General features: G+C 45.3%; 1 protein-coding gene across 1 annotated transcript in view; it reads right to left on the reverse strand.

Moving 5' to 3' along the window:
- Positions 1–23,868, reverse strand: part of SHCBP1L (SHC binding and spindle associated 1 like) — a 385,813-nt gene that overhangs the window by 13,147 nt on the left and 348,798 nt on the right. The gene's annotated exons all lie outside the window — the stretch shown is intronic.

Below are 23,868 nucleotides of genomic sequence, written 5' to 3' on the forward strand. Positions count from 1 at the left end.
GGAGGTTGATCCAATGGTATCGGGGATGCTATCGATGTCATCGGTGGATATGGTACCGATGGTGGAACATGTGCAAAGAGAGATGTGGATTGTGTTCCGAGCCTTGGTGTAGTGGTTATAAAACCAGTTGACATCCTGGGCGGCAAGAAGGATGCCGTCAGCCGTGGTACCACCGGCATCGGTATTATTACCGGCATCGATGTTGGAGGCAGCGGAATCAATGTGAAAGTTATCGGCATCGATGCTGGGGGCATCGGCATAGACACGGAGGTCGACATTGACGGAATCGTCGGTATATTTTGCTCTTTGAGAGCTTGTAGAACCACTTGTCTTATTAAAGTAGACATCTCAGGCTGTACAATTGGTGAAAACACCGATGGTGTACACGGTGGTGGTACTGAGGTGTCCATGGACAAAGTGGTTGGAATCGGCGACTGAGAAGGCCCAGGCATAGAAGGTGCCGGTGTTTCCTGCTGTCTGGGCCGTTTTGGCATCGATTCATCCTGGGACATCGATGTAGAAGATGATGGACGTCGATGGCGATGTTTGGATTTCTGGAGTTCTGCTGATTTGGTTGATAGTACAGACGATGGAGAGGACGGGTGATCACCGGAGCCATCCAGACGCGGTTTTTTAAGCAGAACCCTTTTAGTCACTCCAGCCGGAGATGACCTCGATGATTTCGATGGAGAAGGGATTAACTGAAGAGAAAACGGATGCTCCATCTTCTCTTGTCTGGCTTTTCGTCCTTTCACTGTCATTTCTGCGCATTTGGAGCATGTACTGACATCGTGTTTTTCTCCGAGGCAAAGTACACGCTCCAAATGCGGATCAGATATCAACATGTTCCTATTGCAAATGGGGCACTTTTTGAATCCCGTCGACATTTTGGAACAGACGGCCGTCGATGGATGCGAGTATGAGGGAAAAATATTCCGAAGAATATGAGAATGAAAAAATGTTACTCACCAACCGGCGAGCTTGAGAGCTCCTATAAGAGAGAATATCAAAAACTATTGACTTTTTCAGTCAGAAGATTTGCAAACGCGAGGGCTGTAGGTCCGCGATGCGAACGGCAGCGCGGAAAAGCGAAGACTGAGGAGAGACACCTGTGGCATGCTGGGCATGCTCAGTGGCCTCTCAGGGCCAGTCAAAAGTTTCTAGAAACTTTGACAGAAAGGTTCCCGCGCTGGGCTCCGTTCAGTGACGTCACCCATATGTGAGGACTAGCATCCTGCTTGTCCTAGGATAATAGTACTTCCTAATGTGCTACCAGTCCCCAATAGGGACTTGGGGGGCAATTTGGAGGAGTACTCAAAAGGTTTAATTTGTACTCTCCACTGATAATGGATAGAACCCACCGGTTGGAGGTTAAAAGGGGCCACTTGTTCGCGTAGCCTCCCCAGACCAAGAGATCCAACATCTTGGGTATAGAGAACATGGCTATGTTCCTTATGATCCAATCAAATTCCCATCCCGGGAGTTGACTAGGACATCTTCTGGGACTTCGGGACCCTCTGCTGCCTGGGATGGCTGTGAGAGGCCTGCTGCTGCTGATGGCGTAGAGGTGGTGGAGGGATCGTAGTTGCTCGGCTGGAAGAAAGGCCTCCTCTGGCCCAACCTCAGACTTTCTAGCAGAGGAAGGTGGAACCTGGGTGCCATTGGAGAGCTGCTGAAGTGTATCATGGTGTTCATGCATTTGAGCTGTGTCCTTCATTCTATCTCCGAAGAGATTCTCTCTGGTGCATAGCACATCAGTGAGTATGTCCTGTATCTCCTGTTTGAGATCAGATGTCCTCAACCATGCAAGTCTGTGGGCACCAATTCCAGCTGCAGAGACCCTCTATACTATTTTGAAAACATCATAGGTTCCTCAGACCCTCATCTTTTCCACACTCCAGGCCCTTTCGCACCAGTGACTTAAAGGTGTCCTGCTGCTGTTCAGCCACCACCCTGCACCTGTTTCAGAATGTCCCGCAAATACTGCCTCATGTACAGCTGGTAGACTGCTATTCAGGCAATGAGCAAGGCGCTGTGAAACTTCTTTCTTCCTCTGATCCTTCCCCAGGAGTACTGAGGAATGGGTCAGAGTGCAAATGTCCTTCTTGAGAGTGGATTAGTTGACCAAAAACTCGTACGGTAGCTCATGCCTATCAAATCCAAGAGCCTTTTGGATGAGAGAAACTGCTTCCGCCTTCCTGTTGACAGGAGGAACTGAGAAGGGGGTGTTCCCACAACCTCATCAGTTATTCCACAAGAATCTCGTGCACTGGAACTGCCATGATCTCCTTGGGAAGCTCCATTAACTGGAGGATGTCCAGTATTTTGTGGCGGGTATCCTCTTCTGTTTGCAACTGAAACAGGATGGTCTCCACCATCTGCCGGACAAATCCCGTGAAGGAGAGGTCTTCTGGAGGAGACTTCCTTCTATCAGCAGAGGGGGATGATTCTGAAAGGAGACCTTCCGCGTCATCAGAGATACTGGAGGTATCATCCCCCAGGGGTCATAAAGGCCCACATCCTCGCTACCTGACAGTAAGGACGTATCTCTGGGAGCTCTGCCTCCAGCCAGTGGTATGAGTACCGGGTCTGCTGGCCCTGGGGGTTCAGGCACTGGTGCGGGCTCCGAATTTCCTCCGAGGAGCCGTGAACCAGTACCAGATTGGTCTATGGTGTCTCCAATGCCCCAGGAACAGATATACTGGCTGTCGTTAAGGCATCAATGAGCATATACAGAGATTTTAGCAGCGGCTTGAGGAGGGACGATGCTGGTTTTGAAGTTGTCTGTGCTGCGACATCCAGACTCCACATTGCCTTCTTCATGGTCTTCTTTGATAAAGACTGGCATGCCAATACTGGCTCTGAGACCCAGGAGGTGTGATCACATCTTCTTCAGAACCAAGAGGAGGATCAGCAGTGAGCATCATAGTCGATGGTGATCGTCGTGAACCCCAGGCATCGCTGTAAGATTGGCAGTCCTTGCGAGGGGGATGCTTGAGGGGCATTGCAGTGCTCAGCACCATGCATCAGCGGGGACCAATTCAGATACTACTTCACCTCCCTTTGACGTTCAGATCAGTTCTTCCTCGGTGCTGAGGTTGAACACTAACCTGATGTCTTTGAACTGGGGGAGGCAGACTATGGTCCATCTCTGGCATCCCTGACAGCTATCAGCATTAACAAAACTGACAGCTCCCTCAATGTTATGCCTCAGTGTCTATCAGTGTAGCTTGATAATATCGATGCCTCCAATGTCGATGGACCGGCCTTCTCCGACCCAAAGATTCGCTCCATCTTCTTGAGTCCAATTTTATGTCCTTTAGGAGTCATCTTGGCGCACTTGCTGTAACCTCTGATGTTGTGAATGCCCCTAGGCAAGGCTTGAAATCAGATGAGGACATATAGATATGAAATAAAAGGGATGACAAATTGAACTCTATGGCAATGACAAACGATGACCAGAGGGCACTGCCACTGTGGGGACATCAGCGAAAGAAAACTTGTCGAAATGGCAAAAGAAAACTGGCTAAGACTAAGACGTTAAAGACCGAGGTACCCTGTGTCGATTACAGGAACTCGCTGGAAAAACAGGAGGCCCATAAATAAAATGAGAAGCCTAGGAGTGGGTCCAAAGTGGTAGAATGGATTACAAATTGACTGAGTGACAGATGTCAGCGGTTAGTGGTAAATGGAACCTATTCTGAAGAAAGTTAAGTGGAGTTCATTAAGTATTGATACTGGGACTGGTTCTGTTCAATAACTTTTTGAGAGGTACTGCAGAGGGATCAGAAGGTAAAATTTGGTTTTGCAGATGACAAGATCTGTAACAGAGTGGACAAGCCTGAAGAAGTAGAATTAGAAGTGACCTAGAAAAATTCAAGAAGTGGTCAAAAGTTTGGCAGTTGGGATTCAATGCCAAGAAGGGTACAGTCATGCAGTTGGGGTAAGGAATCCGAAACTGTTGTGTGTGTTGGGGGGGAGGGTGTGAAAGACTGATGTGCATGAACTGGGAGAGAGACCCTGGGGTGATAGATTCTGATGACGTGAAGGTGGCAAAGCAATGTGACAGGCAGTGGCTAGGGTCAGAGGGATGCTGGGCTGCATCAAATGAGGCATAACCAGCAGGAAAAAGGTGATAATGCTTCTGTACAGAACCTTGGGTGAGGCCCCACCTGGAATACTGTGTTCAGTTCTCAAAAATGATAAGGATAGAATGAAAGTAGTCCAGAGAAAGGCAACAAAAATGGTGTGGAGTCTTTATGGAAAGCCATATGAGACAAAAGGACCTTAATATGAATGCCCTTGAAGGAAGAAGACCCAGAGGTGATATGGTACAGACCTTCAAATACCTGAAAGAAAATAATGATGTACACAAATCAAATTTTTTTCCAATGGAAAGGAAGCTGCAAAACCAGGGGAGTCTTCCAAGGGGGGAAGACTCAAGAACAATGTGAGGAAATATTTCTTCTTGGAAAGGGTGGTAGATGCATGGAATGCCCTTGCTGAAGACAAGAACAGTAATGGAATTCACAAGGGTGTATGACAAACACAGAGAATCTGTGCTGGCTAGACAATGAAAATAAACAAATGGGAAAAGTTTACTATTACTCCTAAAGTTTACATTTAACAGAAGGCTTAGACATACCCTGCATGAAATGAAAGTTGCTACTTGCCCTTAACAGAAGGCTTAGGGGAAGCCTGCATGGAGTGTTAGTAGCTACTACCCTTAAAAATTAAAATACTAAATAAAAAAGACTAGGTGGGCAGACTAGATGGACCATTTTGGTTTTATCTACATTCATTCACTGTTACTATGCCACTCTTCACACATCAATCAAGGAAATATTCCTTAACTCCTTGGGGTCCCCCTTAGGATCAGCAGGAGGAATAATGGCCAATGGAATCAAGACCCTTACTGAGTTGGGATAATTGGCACTAACCTGAAGGTCTGGGACAATGATAAAGTCAGAAGACTGCTGTTAACTCCTCATCACAACACCATTTTCCATCTGGGCTAGTAATTGCTGCTCACGTTCTGAGTCGCCACTACATGGAACTCCTTCCTCTGCCTCAGTCCCATGACATGCTGATTCCAACCCAACTCAGACAGGGATAACATCTGGGAATGTCTATAGAGCCATCCCAGTGTCCTCAGCAGGAGCTGTGCAAGGCTTTCCAGTTGCAGGTAAAACCGTTTGTGCCATCAGAAAGCTGTCCAAAAAAGAGCTCTGTTAAAGAGGAGATAAATTAGTGCCCAGGGAAGCTCCAAAGCAAGGTGAGGTTTCCAACCCCTGATTCCTACAGGCATTTTCTCTAAGGTGCTGAATAGGCTGATCCATCAAGCCCTGACTTAAAGATGGAGTGGAAGAAGTCATTAGCGGTTTCCCCTTTCTTCTCAGCGAGACCAGTTGAAATATAGCAAAATAGAGAAAAACAGAGGCTGCCATCTAGGCAGAAAGCACTTGATAAAGTCTACCATGAAAGATTCCTGAGTAAATTAAAAAATCATAAGATAAGAGGCAATGTTCTGTTGTGAATTGGTAACTGGAAAATAATAGGAAAGAACAGAACAAAAGGGTCAGTTTTCCTAATGTTGGAGAGCTCCAAGGATCTGTACAGAGATGAGCATTCTTTCATATACTAATTAATGATCTGGAAAATGGAAGAGTGTTTTTCCTATTTTTTTGGCATGAGGTGCCTGGCTGGGATTAGTATACACCCCCACAGGAGTGGTGCAGGGCTGGACAAGGGCTGGTCTTCTGCTTAGCCAGCCCCTTCCCCTGCAGGTTCAGCCCTTGGGTTCTGGGTGCCAGTAGGGCTTGGTTTTGGTGGCAGAATATCAGGGCTGGTTACAGATGGAAACTGGGCTGGTCTTCTGCATAGCCAGCCCACTCCCCTGCAGGTTGAGTCCTTGGGTTCTGGAAACTGGCAGGACTTAATTAGACAAGGTGGGGCAGGCTGGACAAGGCAGGGCAGACATAAGCTGGAACTGAGGTCTAGCACAGACTGGATGTTGTGGGCATAGAGACTAGAAGCAGAGATCTGGGTATGGAACAGGCAGAGAGCTGAGGACTGAATACTGGAACATGCAAGACAAGACTGGACAGAATACTAAGAGACTAGGAGTGGATACAGACACAGGTTTGAACATACTAAGCAGGATTGGAGACTGGATACAGACACAGGCTTTGGCAAAATACACAGCAGAGACTGACTGGATACAGAAATATAAAGCAATAGCAAGGTGGGGAATGGATACTAGGAACTGGACTGGGCAGAGATAGACAAGACAACAAGGACTAGACAAGACAACACAGATCAAAGAACACTGAAGCCTGAAGGCAACAATACAGAAGGTCCATAGGCAACTAAGAATAAGTCCTGGAGGCCACTAAGCAAGGAAAACCTGAGTAAATCATGGAGCAAGGTCTAAGGTAAGAGCAAGCCCAGAGGCCACAGAGCAAGGTATAAGGAGACAAGGCCTGGAGGCCACAAGGCAAGGTTAGGCCTCGATAGGCTACAAGGCCAGGAGCAAGAAATGAGATAGCCCAGAGGCCACAAGTCATGGAGCAAGGTACGAGCGGCCAGGTTAGACTGCAAAGGGTGACTCCATGAAGAGGCATCTAAGTTCTGGCAAGATAGGGTTAAATAGGGCTGGAGCTTGGGTATGTGGTGCAAGCAGCGAGGTGGAGATGACATGGCTGGAGGTGACCCCTGCTGGAAAGAAGGCTATACCAAAGGTTAGGAATAGAGCTCACTTAGAGGCTTCAGCAGGATCAGGGTATGGTGAGGCTGCACGGCAGGCAAAATCGTTACATCTTTCTACTAATTTGAATAGTGAGGATTAGATGATCACAACCACTATGAACATTTCTTAGTAGAATATTGCAAAGGTTTGTCATTGCCTTCTGCAGCCCACAACACCTGGTCTTTCTAGTGGCCTACTATCCAGCTAGTAACCAGACTTGATCCTCTTTAGTTTCTGAGATCTGATAAGTTCATGCTATCACAGGCCTGTACTACTAAGGGAAAACAGAGTAAGGTGAAGCTGCAGCGGCACAAAGTTATTCAAAGTAGTTCAAAACAACCTGTATGAAACTACAACAGGACCTTGCAAGATGCCAAGACGGGGCATCTAAATGGGAGATGAAATTTAATGTGACATATGCAAAGTGATGCACATAGGGAAAAATAATCGCAGCTATGGGGCCAATGAAAAATCTGTGCAGAAAATGGGCATTCAGTGTTGAGCGTCCGCTTTCCTAATGCATGCCCAGCCACCTTTCCTGGGCACGTGACTGAATATTTAAATGAGGAGTCGAGCTAAAAAGGAGGCGCTAGGGACAAATGTGCAACCCTAGCTCCTCTTTGGCAGCAGATGCCCAGGAGGGGTGGCTGTCAACAGGTTAGGAAAACGGATGCTCAATTTTACGAGTGTCCGTTTTCCTAACCTGTGCACGTCAGTCAAAAAAGCAAACAGAATGTTGGGAATTATTAGAAAGGGAAGGGTGAATAAAACGGAAAATGTCATAATGCCTCTGTATCGCTCCATGGTGAGACCGCACCTTGAATACCGTGTACAATTCTGGTCGCCGCATCTCAAAAAAGATATAATTGCGATGGAGAAGGTACAGAGAAGGGCTACCAAAATGATAGGGGGAATGGAACAGCTCCCCTATGAGGAAAGACTAAAGAGGTTAGGACTTTTCAGCTTGGAGAAGAGACGGCTGAGGGGGGATTTGATAGAGATGTTTAAAATTATGAGAGGTCTAGAACGGGTAGATGTGAATCGGTCATTTACTCTTTCGGATAATAGAAAGACTAGGGGGCACTCCACGAAGTTAGCATGGGGCACATTTAAAACTAATCGGAGAAAGTTCTTTTTTACTCAACGCACAATTAAACTCTGGAATTTGTTGCCAGAGGATGTGGTTAGTGCAGTTCATTACCTGCTATTAAGTTCACTTAGAGAATAGCCACTGCCATTAGCAATGGTAACATGGAATAGACTTAGTTTTTGGGTACTTGCCAGGTTCTTATGGCCTGGATTGGCCTCTGTTGGAAACAGGATGCTGGGCTTGATGGACCCTTGGTTTGACCCAGTATAGCATTTTCTTATGTTCTTAAAATGGATGCTTGTTAATTGAATGTCCCTTTTACTAACCTGACCATTGGCACACTTTTTTTTTTTTTTTTTAACATTCTAGTCCTTTTGGTTCCTCTGATTTAATATCACCACAATATTAAATTGGTAGGAAGTACAGAAAAGCAGTATTTTCTGCTTTTCTGTATACTTTTTGGGCTTCTCAGAAATTAATGCCTGCTCTAGGCAGGCGTTAATTTCTAATGTCTGCATCGGACGCATTTTTTGTTGTTGTTGAATTGGGGAGAATAGCTAATAGCGCTCACTAACATGCATTTGCATGTGATGAGCACTATTAGCTTCATGGGGGGCTGGGTGGACATTTTGGACATGCTAATCCTCTTATAGAATAAGGGGTTGTGGATGTGCATTCAAAACCCATATCCGGACTTCTGGGTATGACGTCATCGAAGTCGAAACCATGATCTGCTAGCTCCAGGCTCCTTTCTCCTTCAATCGGGCGCCATCGCCGGCCTGACCAACCCCCTGGAGTCTCGGGCAAAGCTCCTGACATCCTGGCAAGGAGGGCTGTAAAACTGCCAGCTTTTCACACCGGTTTGACGGGTGGAAGGCGCGATATGCGCTATCGATCCTCGCGTGGCCTTCCCGGGACCCGAAGCAACATGGCCAAGATGGCCGCCGAGGCCAGCAGCAGTAAGCAGCTCGCGGCAATTTCAGCTGAGGCTCTCCTTCAGATCTCTGCCAGCATTTCTACAGCGCTTGATGAGAGGCTCAATACAGGCATCTATGGAGGACTACTTCTCACTACTTCATATTTACCTTGAAGCAATAAAAACTTGGTTGTCCCACAATAGATTGAAACTAAACGCAGCAAAAACTGAATTAATTTACTTATCTGTTCCTGATTCTGTTCAATGTTCTCCAAACACATTTAATTTTGATGGACAATCAATAACCATAAAAAACCACGCAAGAAACTTAGGTATAACTGTTGACTCCAAATTATCACTAACCAAACACATTTCAGAAACTGTTAAAAAATCATTCTTCAAAATACATATGCTCAAAAAACTTAAACCACTATTACTACCATCTGATTTTCGAACTGTCACACAAGCTCTAATATTATCAAACTTAGATTACTGTAATGCACTATACATAGGGCTACCTTTATCCACACTACATCCATTGCAATTAATTCAAAATGCAACTGCAAGAATGATCTTCAACCTACTAAGAAAAGAACACATCACTCCCATATTACAACATTTACACTGGCTTCCCATAACTCACCGTATTAGATATAAAATCTTGAACATTATTCACAACCTACTCTATAACCCCAGTTCTGTATGGATCTGCACTATGTTACATATATACAAACCTACAAGACAGTTACGATCTATAGACAAATGTCTATTAGAGATTCCATCGGTCAGAAAAACTAGCTTAGCTTTAACAAGGAAAAGGGCCTTTTTGGTCATAGGTCTGACTCTGTGGAACTCCATTCCCGATTTTATCCGAATGACATCTAACTGCAAAGAATTTTTAAAAATGCTAAAACCGTACCTGTTTAACGATGCCTACAAACTCAATAACTGATACCTATCTTGTACTGCTATTTAACCCTAACTTTCTGATCTAATATCTTGTTAAGATTAAGTTTGTTTTGTTATGTATGTATATTTGTAAACCGCCTAGACGGACATGTAAATGCCCAAGTGTGTGGTATATAAAAACTTTTAAATAAATAAATAAATCTGCTGTGGAGGGTCAAGCCTGGAGGATAGCGGTGGCAGAACAGCGTATTTCAGATCAGGAAGACAGTTGAGCTCTACAGAAAGGCAAATGCAAACCCTAAACACCCAGCTAGCTAATTTTCTAGCCAGGCTGGAAGACCAGTAGAACAGAAACAGGAGAAATATTAAAATCATAGGCCTCCCTGAGTCCTTGCCTGACCGTGAACTGTATTCCTTTGTGGAGAGCTGGCTCCTGGATAAAATTGGGCCTGGTGCTTGCTCCTGACTGCTTATACTGTGAACGAGTCCAAAGGGTTGGGCCCCTGAGTGAGGCAAATAGCAGACCCAGATCAGTAATGGCGCAAATTCTGAATTGGTCCCACAAAGTGCAACTGTTAAAAGCTTACCGGCAACACCCTGGAATGGAATATCAGGACATAAGATCTTGCTCTTTAATGATTTCTCCGCAGCTGTAGCAGTGCAGCGAAAAGCAATGTCTCCTGCCTGTTCGGAGTTGGAATCTCTTTTGCCTATTTCCTGCAAAGCTGAGGGTGCAGCATAACAAAATCCTCTTTTTTTTTTTAATAAGGAGGAAGAAGCGACCTCTTTTCTGGCATCACTGGACCCTGCCGCTGTTTCTTAAGCCCTGAACATCCTAATATGGGACTTGTCTGATCTCATTAAGAGGGGTTCAAGCAGTAATGTTATGCTTTATACTGAGCTATGTGCGGACCCCTGAACTGGTTACCAAGTGCTGAAAGTTGCAGAACATACTCTTTTAGACAGTGTTGAAGTTAACCTGTTTTTGTGCTTTCTCAAGTTATAGCTTATTAATTGTTCAAACTCAATATGTTTTACTTCTTGGTCAGATCCTGCTGTTTGAATGGCTCTGTTTGGGGCGGGGGCTGAGGAGGAGGGGGGGCTAGAGGAAGGGCCTGTGAATCCCATGTTTGCGGGACTGATGGGCACCTTGAGCCTTCTGTAGTGTAGAATGTGGTTCTGGGGCGCATGTTAGGATGGCTATATGGAGTGAGCGTGTGTATGTGTGTGTATGTCTGAAGATTGTATGGCAGCTGGGGAGAGGGGTCGGGGAGACCAACTGAACAAGTGGGGAAAGCCACAGGAGCCAATAAAAATGGAATGTCTTTTTGTGCAGGCCGAGGCTCAGGCTGGGGAGCGTCGGACCTACTGAATATTCCAGGATTAGGAAGCTGGGATCCAACGTAGACAGCTGAAATGGCCACTTTAAATGTATCTTTGCTACACGTGGATGGTATACACTCGCCCATTAAAAGGAAGAAATTGCTCTCCCCGTTTCACTGACTGCGGTCTCTTGTGGTATTTTTACAAGAGACTCTTAACAGATAATGAGCATGCTAAATTAAAAAGGGAATGGGTGGGCAGCTGTTATTACTCTTCCTATTCCTCCCAAAAGAGGGGTGTAGCAATTTTGGTCCATAAACAACTAGCATTTCAGCTGGATAAGGTATGGAAGGATACGGAGGGTCATTATCTTGTTGTTACAGGCTTGCTTCATCAGCAGAGAGTAGCTTTTTGAAATGTTTATGCCCCAAATTCCTACACACACAAATTTTTCACCCACATTATAGCCATCCTGGCTAAATTGTCCGACCATGTCCTGGTGGTGAGTGGAGACTTTAATATAGTTTAATATGGTTATGGATAAACAATTGGACTGTAAGCCCCCTTGTTTACCAGGAAATAGAGACCACCTCATGGGAGTGCATTTTGTCAGTGCAGAGCTGGGTTTGCTAGATATATGGTGGACCCTGCATCCCGGGGAACAAGACTTTACATTCTTCTCCCACCCCCAATTATCTTACTCAAGATTTGATTATTTTTTACTTTCTGAATTTCTGTTCTGTAGGACAAGAGGTGACCATAAGTACTATGTCATTATCGGATAACGCACTTATATCAGTCATCCTAGAGTTAGGAAGACCTCAGAGGCCTGCTTTCTCCTGGTGTATGCCCCCAGACTTTATTTTGGACAAATTCTTTCAGACCTATTTGCAGATGAGTTGGGAAAACTATGCCCGACTCAATGCCACTCCCGACGTGACCCCAGACATTTTCTGGGCTGCAGGGAAGGGGGTGATGCGTGGTCAAATCATTGCTTATGTAGCTAAACGAAATAGAAAACGCAATGAGGAAATTCTGCGCTTAACGGCTGATCTGAAAGCGGCCCAGTCAAGACATATATGTGATATGTCTGCTCCAAACAAACAAGAGGTAGAAAATATACGATTGGCCCTCAATACCCTATTATATCAGCGGGCATCTAAATCTCTGCGGTACTATAAATATCAGCTTTATAAACATGGCAACAGGCCTAGTAAATTATTGGCCAATCTGGTTCGAGCTAGGAGCCCGAAATCAATTATTGATGGAGTCAGAGGTAAAGACGGTAGCTGTAAAACTACCATAGAGGATATTACCTCTAGGTTTCTGGACTATTACCAATCCCTTTACAGTGCAAAACCCAGGAATGCTGAAGCCTCTGAGGTCTTTTTCGAGACTTCCCCTGGCCAAAGATAACTCAGGAGAGACTGGGGCTGTTAAATATCCCTATTAAAGATAGCAAGATTTACGCTGTTATACAACGGTTGAAGAATGGCAAAGCGGCTGGACAAGACGGTTTAAGCAATGATTTTTATAAGATATTAAAGTTTCCCCTGCTACTGACTTTAACCCGTTATTACAATAATCTTCTTACTCACAAACATGTACCAGAGGTAGACAATAGATCTATGATTGTCCTAATCCCGAAACCAGGGAACAATCCCTGTAATGTGGGTTCTTATCGGCCGATCTCGCTTATTAAATGTCGATATTAAAATTCTTATGTTTAAATCTCCACTCAAAGGGGTTGTCCCATTTTGTACTACAAAATACCCATTCAACCCTCTTTATCCCAATTTATCCACAAAAATATTTCTATGGGGAGCCAATTTTTTTATTTTGTTATATATTTTTCTATTTACCTCACCAATATGTTTTTATTGGCGGCGGATGTCTCATTCAATGACTTGCTCAATTAACTTCAAATCCATTGAGTTAATGTTGGTCAAATTCATGTATTTAATCATTGACATTCCACCCTAGTATCCAGCAAACTAAGACAATTGGGAAACACAAAGTATTCCAGTGGAATTTATCATCCAATTATTGAGATTGGTGCTATATAGTAATTTTTTCTTATTTGGGGATAATTTTTATCACCAAAAACATGGCATAGCGATGGGATCAGCAGTAGCCCCTTCTATGGCAAACATATATGTTGCACAGTTTGAGCAAATGCATGTATACAAATCTAAATGGTGGGAGAACATAAGCTGTTGGAGTCGTTTTATAGACTATATATTTTTCATCTGGAAAGCATCAAAGGATGAATTATTCAGATTCAGTCACTGGATGAATTCATTAAATCCCAGCCTAAAGTTTACATGTGAGCTAATGGGGAATCGATCGCATATCTTGATGTGTTGATTATTGTGAGTGAAGGCAAACTTACCACCACCGTAAACCAGAAGCCGATGGATCGAAACAATTTGTTAAAATATCACAGTCACCATCAGCCTTCTTTCAAAAAAGGTTTGCCGGCAAGTCAATTCTTTCGTATAAAACGTATATGTTCGACATCAACAGAGTTTGAAATTCAGACCGGTATTCTGTCAGAATGTTTCAAAGCTCGGGGATATCCCAAATCAGTAATTAGAAAAGCACATAAAAGAGCAAAATATACTAACAGAAAGCAATTGTTAGAATATCGGCAAAGAAGTGAAGAAGATAGATATGTATATTGGGACACAGTACAGCTACGGCAATGATAGCAGCCTGCAATTATCCCTGTGACCACAGGTGTCTCCCCTCAGTCTCGTCTTATAGCAAAAAGCGCAAGCGAAACTAAAATAATAAAACATGTAGACCCAACTCCACGGGGTGGTGGGTGGGTTTCGTGAGGACTAACATCCTGCTGTGCTCTGAGACATATTACAGGTAAGCAACATTTGCTTTCTCATAGGACAAGCAGGATGGTAGTCCTCACATATGGGTGAGTACCAAGCTGAGGATGCCCGAGAGTGCATCAAAAAGCACAAAGGAAGACTATCTATGAAAGCCGTTAGGAAATACAAAAGAGATAGATGCCTGTAGTCTTTTTCAATTCCTTTATTGAAGTGGAGACGTAAAAAATGATAGCCCGACTCTGGCCGAGTTTCGCCGCTTATGACGGCTGCCTCACTTTGTTTGGCATTACAAGTGGAGATCCGTATTTGAAAGTGGACTGCAAGATTGAACATTGTTGCGGATAATACAGATGCAAATACAATTAACAAATAAGTTCATGACTTGAACCAAATCAAGAGTCCATGATTGTATATACAAGCCCCTGAGGCAGCCGTCATAAGCGGCGAAACTCGGCCAGAGTCTGGCTATCATTTTTTACGTCTCCACTTCAATAAAGGAATTGAAAAAGACTACAGGCATCTATCTCTTTTGTATTTCCGAGAGTGCATCAAATACACCCAAAGACGTACAAAAGGCGCAACGACAGGGGTGGAATTTGGTAAGGAGGGCATCCTAAAACCCTTAACGGGTTGGTGGAAGGATGTTGGGTAGTTATCTTCTTTTCGGTTTGAGTAGATGGACTGGCCAAACATGGAAGCATGCTGGCCAGTCTTATCTAAGCAATAATGGGCTGCGAAGGTATGGAGAGAGCTCCAGGTCGCAGCCTTACAAATATGTACAAGCGGCACCGGCCAAAGGTGAGTTATTGAGACTGGTACGGCCCTAACAGAGTGTGGTTACACACGGTGTTGTAGTGAAATGCCTGCTTGTTGGTAGGAAAAAAAGATACAGACCGTCAATTAGGAGGAAAACATCTGTTTGCCCACTGGAACTCGCAGCTTGGCTTTTGCCACAGAAGGAAAGAGTTAGGTGTAATTTCTATGGAGTGTAGTGCAGTCTAGATAGAATGCAAGTGCACTCTTACAGTCCAAGGAGTGAAAACCCTCTCGCTCTGGTGAGAGAAAGGTGTTGGGAAAAAGTGGGCAGAGTATATTCTGAGTAAGGTGAGATGCTGCGTCTACCTTAAGAAGGATATGAAGCTGAATACGTAAGACCACTCGGTCATGGAGGAACGCAGGGTCGGGTGAGTATGTAACAAAGTGTGGAACTCACTGACCCTGTCGGCAGAAGTGATGACTACGAGGGAATTTCCCATGCCAGACTGTTAAGTGAGAGGAATGGCAAGGCTTGAACGGGGAACGTATGAGTCTTGTAAGCACTAAATATAGGCCCCATTCCGTAACCAGTAAAAATAGAGGCGGCTTAATCAGTGGATAACCATGGTAAGCTGACTCAGAAGGGGTTGAACCATTAATCGGGAATCCCCACTCCCAAGTAGTACACCAATTGGAACCGAGGTGTACCCATGTGGAGGATGTCTGGGGAGCAAAGTCCGAGGGAGTAAGAGAAAAGAGTGGTGTAGAAAAAAAGGGGGTAATACCCTTTTGTATGTGCCACATGGTAAATCATGCCATTTTGAATGGTAAGATTTGCGTTTGAAAGGTTTTTGTGACGCTACCAGTACCTGAATACATCAGTGAGTCCATGACATGAGACTGACCTGTGAGAAAGCAAATTGGTTACTGGTGTGATAGATTGAGAAGTATGGGAAAGCATACTGGTCTCGGCCGGGACGTGAGTCTGAGAAACAGTGAACCTCATCCCGGTGCAGCATAATAAGAGTGCTGGCTATGAGAGACATCGAAAGAGACACATATAAGAGGCCTTTGTTGCAGCAAAGGCGTCCATGGGAACGCATTCGATACATGTGTAGGGAGTAGAATCTGTCCACTGTATGGTTCGATTCAGACGCAGAGGTCAATGTTGGTTGACCTCAGCGCTAGAAGATTTTTCTCGCTACACATGTAGTCCGAGACCATCCGAGAGGATGGAAACCTATATGGAGAAGGTCTGCCAGTGCGTTCAGTAAGTCTGTTAGATAAGTGGCCCGGGGATGCATGGAGTGAGCACCAAGGGTAGAGCTGCGCAGCTTCCTAGCAGAGCAGCCAAGAGGTTGTGCATGCTTGTGTGTTGGAAATACCACATTGTCACTATGCTGTCTGTCTGATGCACAAAGGTTTGTTGCAGAGGCAGTATTGTAAAGCATAAAGGCATAACTCATGGCTCGAAGCTCCAGGAAGCTGATGTGAAACTCTGCATGGAGCGGACTAGACGCAAATTGGGTTGAGAATATGTTAGTTCAAACTCTGAAACCCCGAGTTAATGCGAGCATGAGCAAGACCAGTCTAGGTTTTGGTTCTAGATCTGCAATATGGATCAGGGACGAAAGCGGTTGAACAGCTTAGATCCACTGAAAATTCAGTAGACGATACATGCAAATTACTATCTATATATCTGAAAGTGATTAAACAAGTGCTTGATCAGTTGAGACTTGTACTCAACATGGATAAAACGGAGGTAATTATACTGGAGAGAAAGATTTCCCCAAGAGACATAAGCCAGATAAAAATTCAGGATAATATTACCATACAATTTTCAGATTCAATTAGGGATTTAGGCTTTATAATTGACCCAGAATTCACTTTTAAAAAGCATATCCTAGCAAAAGTGAGAGAGGGCTATGCAAAATTGTTGATGTTAAGAAGGTTAAAGCCACTGTTAGAAACTAATGATTTTCGCACAGTATTGCAGGCTCTCATATTTGGAAGCCTGGATTACTGTAACTCCCTTTTGTTGGGACTACCGACATCTACTATCCGCCCATTACAGGTATTGCAGAATGCGGCAGCCAGAGTTTTGACGGGGGTAAGGAAGAATGAACACATTACACCTATATTAATTAAACTGCATTGGCTGCCGATAGAGTATCGAATTAAATTCAAGGCCAAGTGTATTCTACATAAATTAATTTTTGCAGACCAGGTAGACTGGCTGAATGCAGCCATAAAATTACACGTCCCTCAAAGGAATTTGCGCTCAGCAAATAAGGGCTTGCTTTCTTTACCATCAGTTCAGTCAGCACATCTGAATCAGGTTAGAGAAAGAGCGTTATCTTTAGCTGGCCCGGGAATTTGGAACTCACTCCCAGCTCCATTGAGGTTAGAATAAAACTTTAAAAAGTTTAAGCGGGAGCTTAAGACCCGGTTCTTTACTAAAGCCTATACAGAATAATCTAATATATCGAGGTAATTATTGAGACCAACTTTGGTTTTATGTAACATTGTAGAGTATACTAAAAGTCTATAGAGGTTAATAACATAATACAAAGATTTCACTCTTAATAGAAGTAGGTATAAATTTTAGACATGTTTGACCCACTAAAGGAGAATATTGGGAGGATATGAACATAAGAACATAAGAAAATGCCATACTGGGTCAGACCAAGGGTCCATCAAGCCCAGCATCCTGTTTCCAACAGTGGCCAATCCAGGCCATAAGAACCTGGCAAGTACCCAAAAACTAAGTCTATTCCATGTAACCATTGCTAATGGCAGTGGCTATTCTCTAAGGGGCGGATTTTCAGCGCCCTGCTCGCCTAAATCCGCCCAAAACCGGGCGGATTTAGGCGAGCAGGGCCCTGCGCGCCGGTAAGCCTATTTTACATAGGCCTACCGGTGCGCGCAGACCCCGGGACTCGCGTACGTCCCGGGGTTTTCGGAGGGGGGGGGCGTGTCGGGGGCGTGTCGGGGGGCGGGCCCGGTCGACGCGGCGTTTCGGGGGCGTGTCGGCCGCGTTTTGGGGGCGGGTACGGGGCGTGGCCGCGCCCTCCGTACCCGCCCCCAGGTCGCGGCCCGGCGCGCAGCAGGCCCGCTGGCGCGCGGGGATTTACGTCTCCCTCCGGGAGGCGTAAATCCCCCGACAACGGTAAGGGGGGGGTGTAGACAGGGCCGGGTGGGTGGGTTAGGTAGGGGAAGGGAGGGTAAGGTGAGGGGAGGGCAAAGGAAAGTTACCTCCGAGGCCGCTCCGATTTCGGAGCGGCCTTGGAGGGAACGGGGGGAGGCAGCGCGGCTCGGCGCGCGCAGGCTATACAAAATCGATAGCCTTGCGCGCGCCGATCCAGGATTTTAGTGGATACGCGCGGCTCCGCGCGTATCTACTAAAATCCAGCGTACTTTTGCTTGAGTCTGATGCGCAAGCAAAAGTAGGCTGTTCGCGCGCCTCTTAAAATCTACCCCTAAGTGAACTTAATAGCAGGTAATGGACTTCTCCTCCAAGAACTTATCCAATCCTTTTTTAAACACAGCTATACTAACTGCACGAACCACATTCTCTGGCAACAAATTCCAGAGTTTAATTGTGCGTTGAGTAAAAAAGAACTTTCTCCGATTAGTTTTAAATGTGCCCCATGCTAACTTCATGGAGTGTCCCCTAGTCTTTCTACTATCCGAAAGAGTAAATAACCGATTCACATCTACCCGTTCTAGACCTCTCATGATTTTAAACACCTCTATCATATCCCCCCTCAGTCGTCTCTTCTCCAAGCTGAAAAGTCCTAACCTCTTTAGTCTTTCCTCATAGGGGAGTTGTTCCATTCCCCTTATCATTTTGGTAGCCCTTCTCTGTACCTTCTCCATCGCAATTATATCTTTTTTGAGATGCGGCGACCAGAATTGTACACAGTATTCAAGGTGCGGTCTCACCATGGAGCGATACAGAGGCATTATGACATTTTCTGTTTTATTCATCATTCCTTTTCTAATAATTCCCAACATTATGTTTGCTTTTTTGACTGCCGCAGCACACTGAACCGACGATTTCAATGTGTTATCCACTATGACACCTAGATCTCTTTCTTGGGTTGTAGCACCTAATATGGAACCCAACATCGTGTAATTATAGCATGGGTTATTTTTCCCTATATGCATCACCTTGCACTTATCCACATTAAATTTCATCTGCCATTTGGATGCCCAATTTTCCAGTCTCACAAGGTCTTCCTGCAATTTATCACAATCTGCTTGTGATTTAACTACTCTGAACAATTTTGTGTCATCTGCAAATTTGATTATCTCACTCGTCGTATTTCTTTCCAGATCATTTATAAATATATTGAACAGTAAGGGTCCCAATACAGATCCCTGAGGCACTCCACTGTCCACTCCCTTCCACTGAGAAAATTGCCCATTTAATCCTACTCTCTGTTTCCTGTCTTTTAGCCAGTTTGCAATCCATGAAAGGACATCGCCACCTATCCCATGACATTTTACTTTTCCTAGAAGCCTCTCATGAGGAACTTTGTCAAACGCCTTCTGAAAATCCAAGTATACTATATCTACCGGTTCACCTTTATCCACATGTTTATTAACTCCTTCAAAAAAGTGAAGCAGATTTGTGAGGCAAGACTTGCCCTGGGTAAAGCCATGCTGACTTTGTTCCATTAAACCATGTCTTTCTATATGTTCTGTGATTTTGATGTTTAGAACACTTTCCACTATTTTTCCTGGCACTGAAGTCAGGCTAACCGGTCTGTAGTTTCCCGGATCGCCCCTGGAGCCCTTTTTAAATATTGGGGTTACATTTGCTATCCTCCAGTCTTCAGGTACAATGGATGATTTTAATGATAAGTTACAAATTTTTACTAATAGGTCTGAAATTTCATTTTTTAGTTCCTTCAGAACTCTGGGGTGTATACCATCTGGTCCAGGTGATTTACTACTCTTCAGTTTGTCAATCAGGCCTACCACATCTTCTAGGTTCACCGTGATTTGATTCAGTCCATCTGAATCATTACCCATGAAAACCTCCATTACGGGTACCTCCCCAACATCCTCTTCAGTAAACACCGAAGCAAAGAAATCATTTAATCTTTCCGCGATGGCCTTATCTTCTCTAAGTGCCCCTTTAACCCCTCGATCATCTAACGGTCCAACTGACTCCCTCACAGGCTTTCTGCTTCGGATATATTTAAAAAAGTTTTTACTGTGAGTTTTTGCCTCTACAGCCAACTTCTTTTCAAATTCTCTCTTAGCCTGTCTTATCAATGTCTTACATTTAACTTGCCAATGTTTATGCTTTATCCTATTTTCTTCTGTTGGATCCTTCTTCCAATTTTTGAATGAAGATCTTTTGGCTAAAGCTATGTTTTTTTAAGATTATATGGGATTTTAGAAATGTTTTACTCACTGAAGGAGATTTTAGAGTGATGTAGGACATGATAGGAGCTATGTTTTTAGGAAAATATTAGGATTAATACAATTTTTTATGTAGAGAGTGATAGTTTTAAGTTTTATACTGTATGTTCATTTTACTAAATATGTTTCTAATTTTATTTGTTGTGAACCGTTTTGATAGATTCTGAGCGACGGTATATAAAAAAATGTTAAATAAATAAATTGAAATTTCACTGAATCTTACTCATAGCAAATCTGGACCGATGAGTAAAGTGCATGGTGAAAAAATCCCGTGGTCCAGCAATTAAAGAATTGAGGGGCTGAAGTTATGTTGTATGCACACAGAGACAGAGGAATTTGTCAGAATGTCTGCGCGGTTGTTGGACAGGAAGTTCGTTGTGACTGTGGTGTCCAGAAGTGTTGTATATGGGATTTATGGTAGTTAACAGCAATCCCAGGTAGTAGATTTATAGTGAGTCATGAAGAAGATAGAGCTCCTTGCTTGGATTGACTGTTGTTATGCAGCTGTCCATGCAAGGAAAAGCGTGAATGATGGTTTACTCCGTAGAGAAACAGCAGTCACTGCTAGTGATTTAATGAAATACCCAAGTTGCCGAAGCTGGAGCAACCGGCAGAGCTTGGGATTGTAATATTGTTGACTCACCATGAAGCACATAGAAAGATTAGAGGAGAGAGACAACCTACTTACTGTGGTATGGAAGCATGGTGACGAGAGACACCATTTTACCTGTCCCTTCTGAAGAAAGTTGATATTTCTGAGGTCCAGGATGGGCGGAGAGTAACTACTTTCTGTTGAAAGAAAAATAGTGAGATTAAAACTCCCCCCCACCCTGCGCTTTGTAGCATCCGGGGGACTGTACCCTGAACCTTGGTACCAAGTGGGGTGGACGCTCTGATATCCGGCAAGTTGAGAGACCAGGAGGTGTCCAACTGGCGGGGCTGATGTAATCTGGATATCATGTAATCTCCCATGGGAGCGTGAGCGGTAAAAGTCTTACCCGCATTTCTGTGTGCTGTACAAGAAAACGTCGAGACCTGTCGCCAGGCCTTGAGGTGGATTTGCAATTGAGGCAGTGTTTGCTGGATCTTGTGTTTAGCAGATCTGCGAATGCACCTGGAATTTCGGTCCTTAATTAGGAACCAGAAGCCAGAGTATTAATCAGTACAGAGTCCCGTTGCTGAAAACGGGAGGATGTCCTGATGCAATCCCAAATAATTGGTAGAGAGGTTCTCTTGGTATTGTGTCCGACATAGCTGGCAATAGCGATATGTGACACTAATACGGTTCTTGGAAGACAAGACGACCTACAACCTTTCGAACCATATGGCCCGATTTAGAGAACAGGTCTCAATGGGATTGTCGCTGAAGCGGGATTAGAGTACTTACCATCCGTTGTGGATCGCAGAAGGACGAGCCGGTGAAGATCGATGGCTCCGTGGATTTCAGGAGGCATCGAGGGACAGCCTAAAGGACGTAAATGTACAACTCAACTCTGTAACCTGGTATGGTAGCGCAGGTACAGAGGAGACAGGCTGAGCGTGTCTTGCGCTACCACAGTAATTTGTGGAGGGTCAGAACCCCGCACCAGTATCGGTGGGGAACGCCTGGGGTACAGGGGAGCCATTATGACTCATGAACCCGGCCCTCTTTGCAGTGGCTCGATGTATCGTGACGCCAGTGCAGAATTCCTCGGAACTCGGTCCGGTCATTCTGGAGCACCGAGGACTGCCAGCACTGTGTGGAACAGTGGCGGTGGCAGTAACGATGTTGCTCAACCCGGGCATTCTCCAGCACAGAGTAGGATAGCACCGATGTCTGGGATGGCGTCGGTGGCGGTCGGTCACCGTGCCGGTGACAATGAGTGCCACGGTGCTCGGCCCAGTCTTTCCCCAGCGCTGAGGTGTATGCCCTCGCTGTCTTGGATAGTGAATGATGACGGACTGTCAGCATGCCTGTACTGCTCTTGGCACTATGTAGTGTTGTAGGCTGATATGGGGCTTTAGTTAAGAACCCAAAGCATGGAGCACTGTGTTTAGGTGAGGGCATTGCGTGTAGGTGCTATGTCAGTATTGATGGTATCGATGGCAACATAGAAGCGGCCTCGAGGGTATCATCAAAAATATAGATGAAAAAACGTCGATGGCCCGGGCAGAGCAACGATAACAGTGACCGAGGCACCAACAGCATCGGCGTAGGTATCTATGGAAACGATGTGGCATCGAAGAATCGAATAAACATCCATGGCATTGGAAAATTGATACCGGCATCGATAGGAACAACGTGGGCATCGATGGAACCGACCCAGGCATCGATGGCATCCACCCGGGCACCGATGACACCAAGGTGTGCATCGATGGCATCCACCCGGGCACCGATGACACCAATATGTGCATCGATGGCATCCACCCGGGCACCGATGACATCGATGGAAAAATCAGTGCCATGGATGAAAATATTGATGGCACTGAAAGAATCGTTGCGGGGATCGATGGCATCGATGGACCGCGGGGGGGGGTGGTCGATGGCATCGAAAAAGGCAAGACGGCCTGGATGGGGGTACCGATGGGAGCATAGACTGCACGAAGGTTCCGAGGTATGAATTCGACAGAGGCCCTGGCAACGGTAACCGTGGAAGTCCCTATCCCACTAATGCTAATAACCAGGCAGAGGGTCACAGGAGGACACTCGCAGGCTATGTGGGGCTGACTGTGAAAACATAGGGAGAGGGAAGGCCGCAATTCGGTTGGTAGACCAGGGAAACCGTAGTGAGGTGACAGGAACAGACTGAAAAACAGGGCATAGTACTCACCGAGCGTCGACTAAATGTACGCGAAGGGAGACCCATGCAGGGAAAAAGCGTTTGTGAAGTAAAAGTTTGTGTTTCCTTGAGGAGAAATTGTGAGAATTTCTCACAGAGCTCCTAACCGCTATGCTTACTGCAGAGCGGAAAAAAGGTGACTTGAGGGGAGACACCTGTGGTCACAGGGATAATTGCAGGCTGAGCATGCTCAGTGCACTCAGTGTGCCAGTGTCAGTCAAAGCTTTATAGAAACTTTGACAGAAAAGTTTTCCGTAACAGGGCTCTGTCCACTGACCTCACCCATATGTGAGGACTACCATCCTGCTTGTCCTGTGAGAAGGACATTACCTCCTTCGGTGCATCAGCAAACTGAAGGACTTCTAACATTTTATGTCTGGAGTCTTCTTCAGTCTGGAGAGTGAATGGATTAGACTCGGACATCTCTTTGATGAAACTTATAAAAGAGAGGTCCTCTGGCGAAGACTTTCTTCTCTTATTAGGAGAAGGCTCTGATGGAATATCTCCTGTGTCTTGGGAATCAGAAGAGTCATTGGACCAAGAACCCAAGGGATCTCCAGAGGGCAAAAATGGACCTCCTCCGGCCAGAGGAGGTTGGAGCACCGAAGGGCCCGGTGGCTGTATGGGTAGCATCAGTGTTGGCATCGGTAGAGGTCAATGGGGCATCGGTGGCAAAAGCAGTGTGGAAGGACTCTGTGGCCTCCTTGGTGGCAACACTCCAGAAGGGCCCGGCACCAGGTCTGGCATCGGCGATTCACCCTTATCTGAAGTGAGGGGAATGGGCATTGAAGGACTCTGAGGCAACGGTGTTTTCCTCGGTGCCGAAGGCAAAGCACCAATGAGGGCATAGATCCTGTCCAGCAACGGTGCAAGCATTGGTGGCATCAGTTCCAGCATCGGAATCGGAGCTGGTATCGGTGCCGATGGAATTGGATGTCCGTGGAGAGCTTGCACCACCGTCTCGTGAACCATCCGGTTCAGTTCCTCACGGAACGCTGGCGTTGTGAAGGCCAGGTCCAGAGTGG

Source organism: Rhinatrema bivittatum, chromosome 10 (assembly GCF_901001135.1).
Source record: "Rhinatrema bivittatum chromosome 10, aRhiBiv1.1, whole genome shotgun sequence".
Lineage (NCBI taxonomy): Eukaryota > Metazoa > Chordata > Amphibia > Gymnophiona > Rhinatrematidae > Rhinatrema > Rhinatrema bivittatum.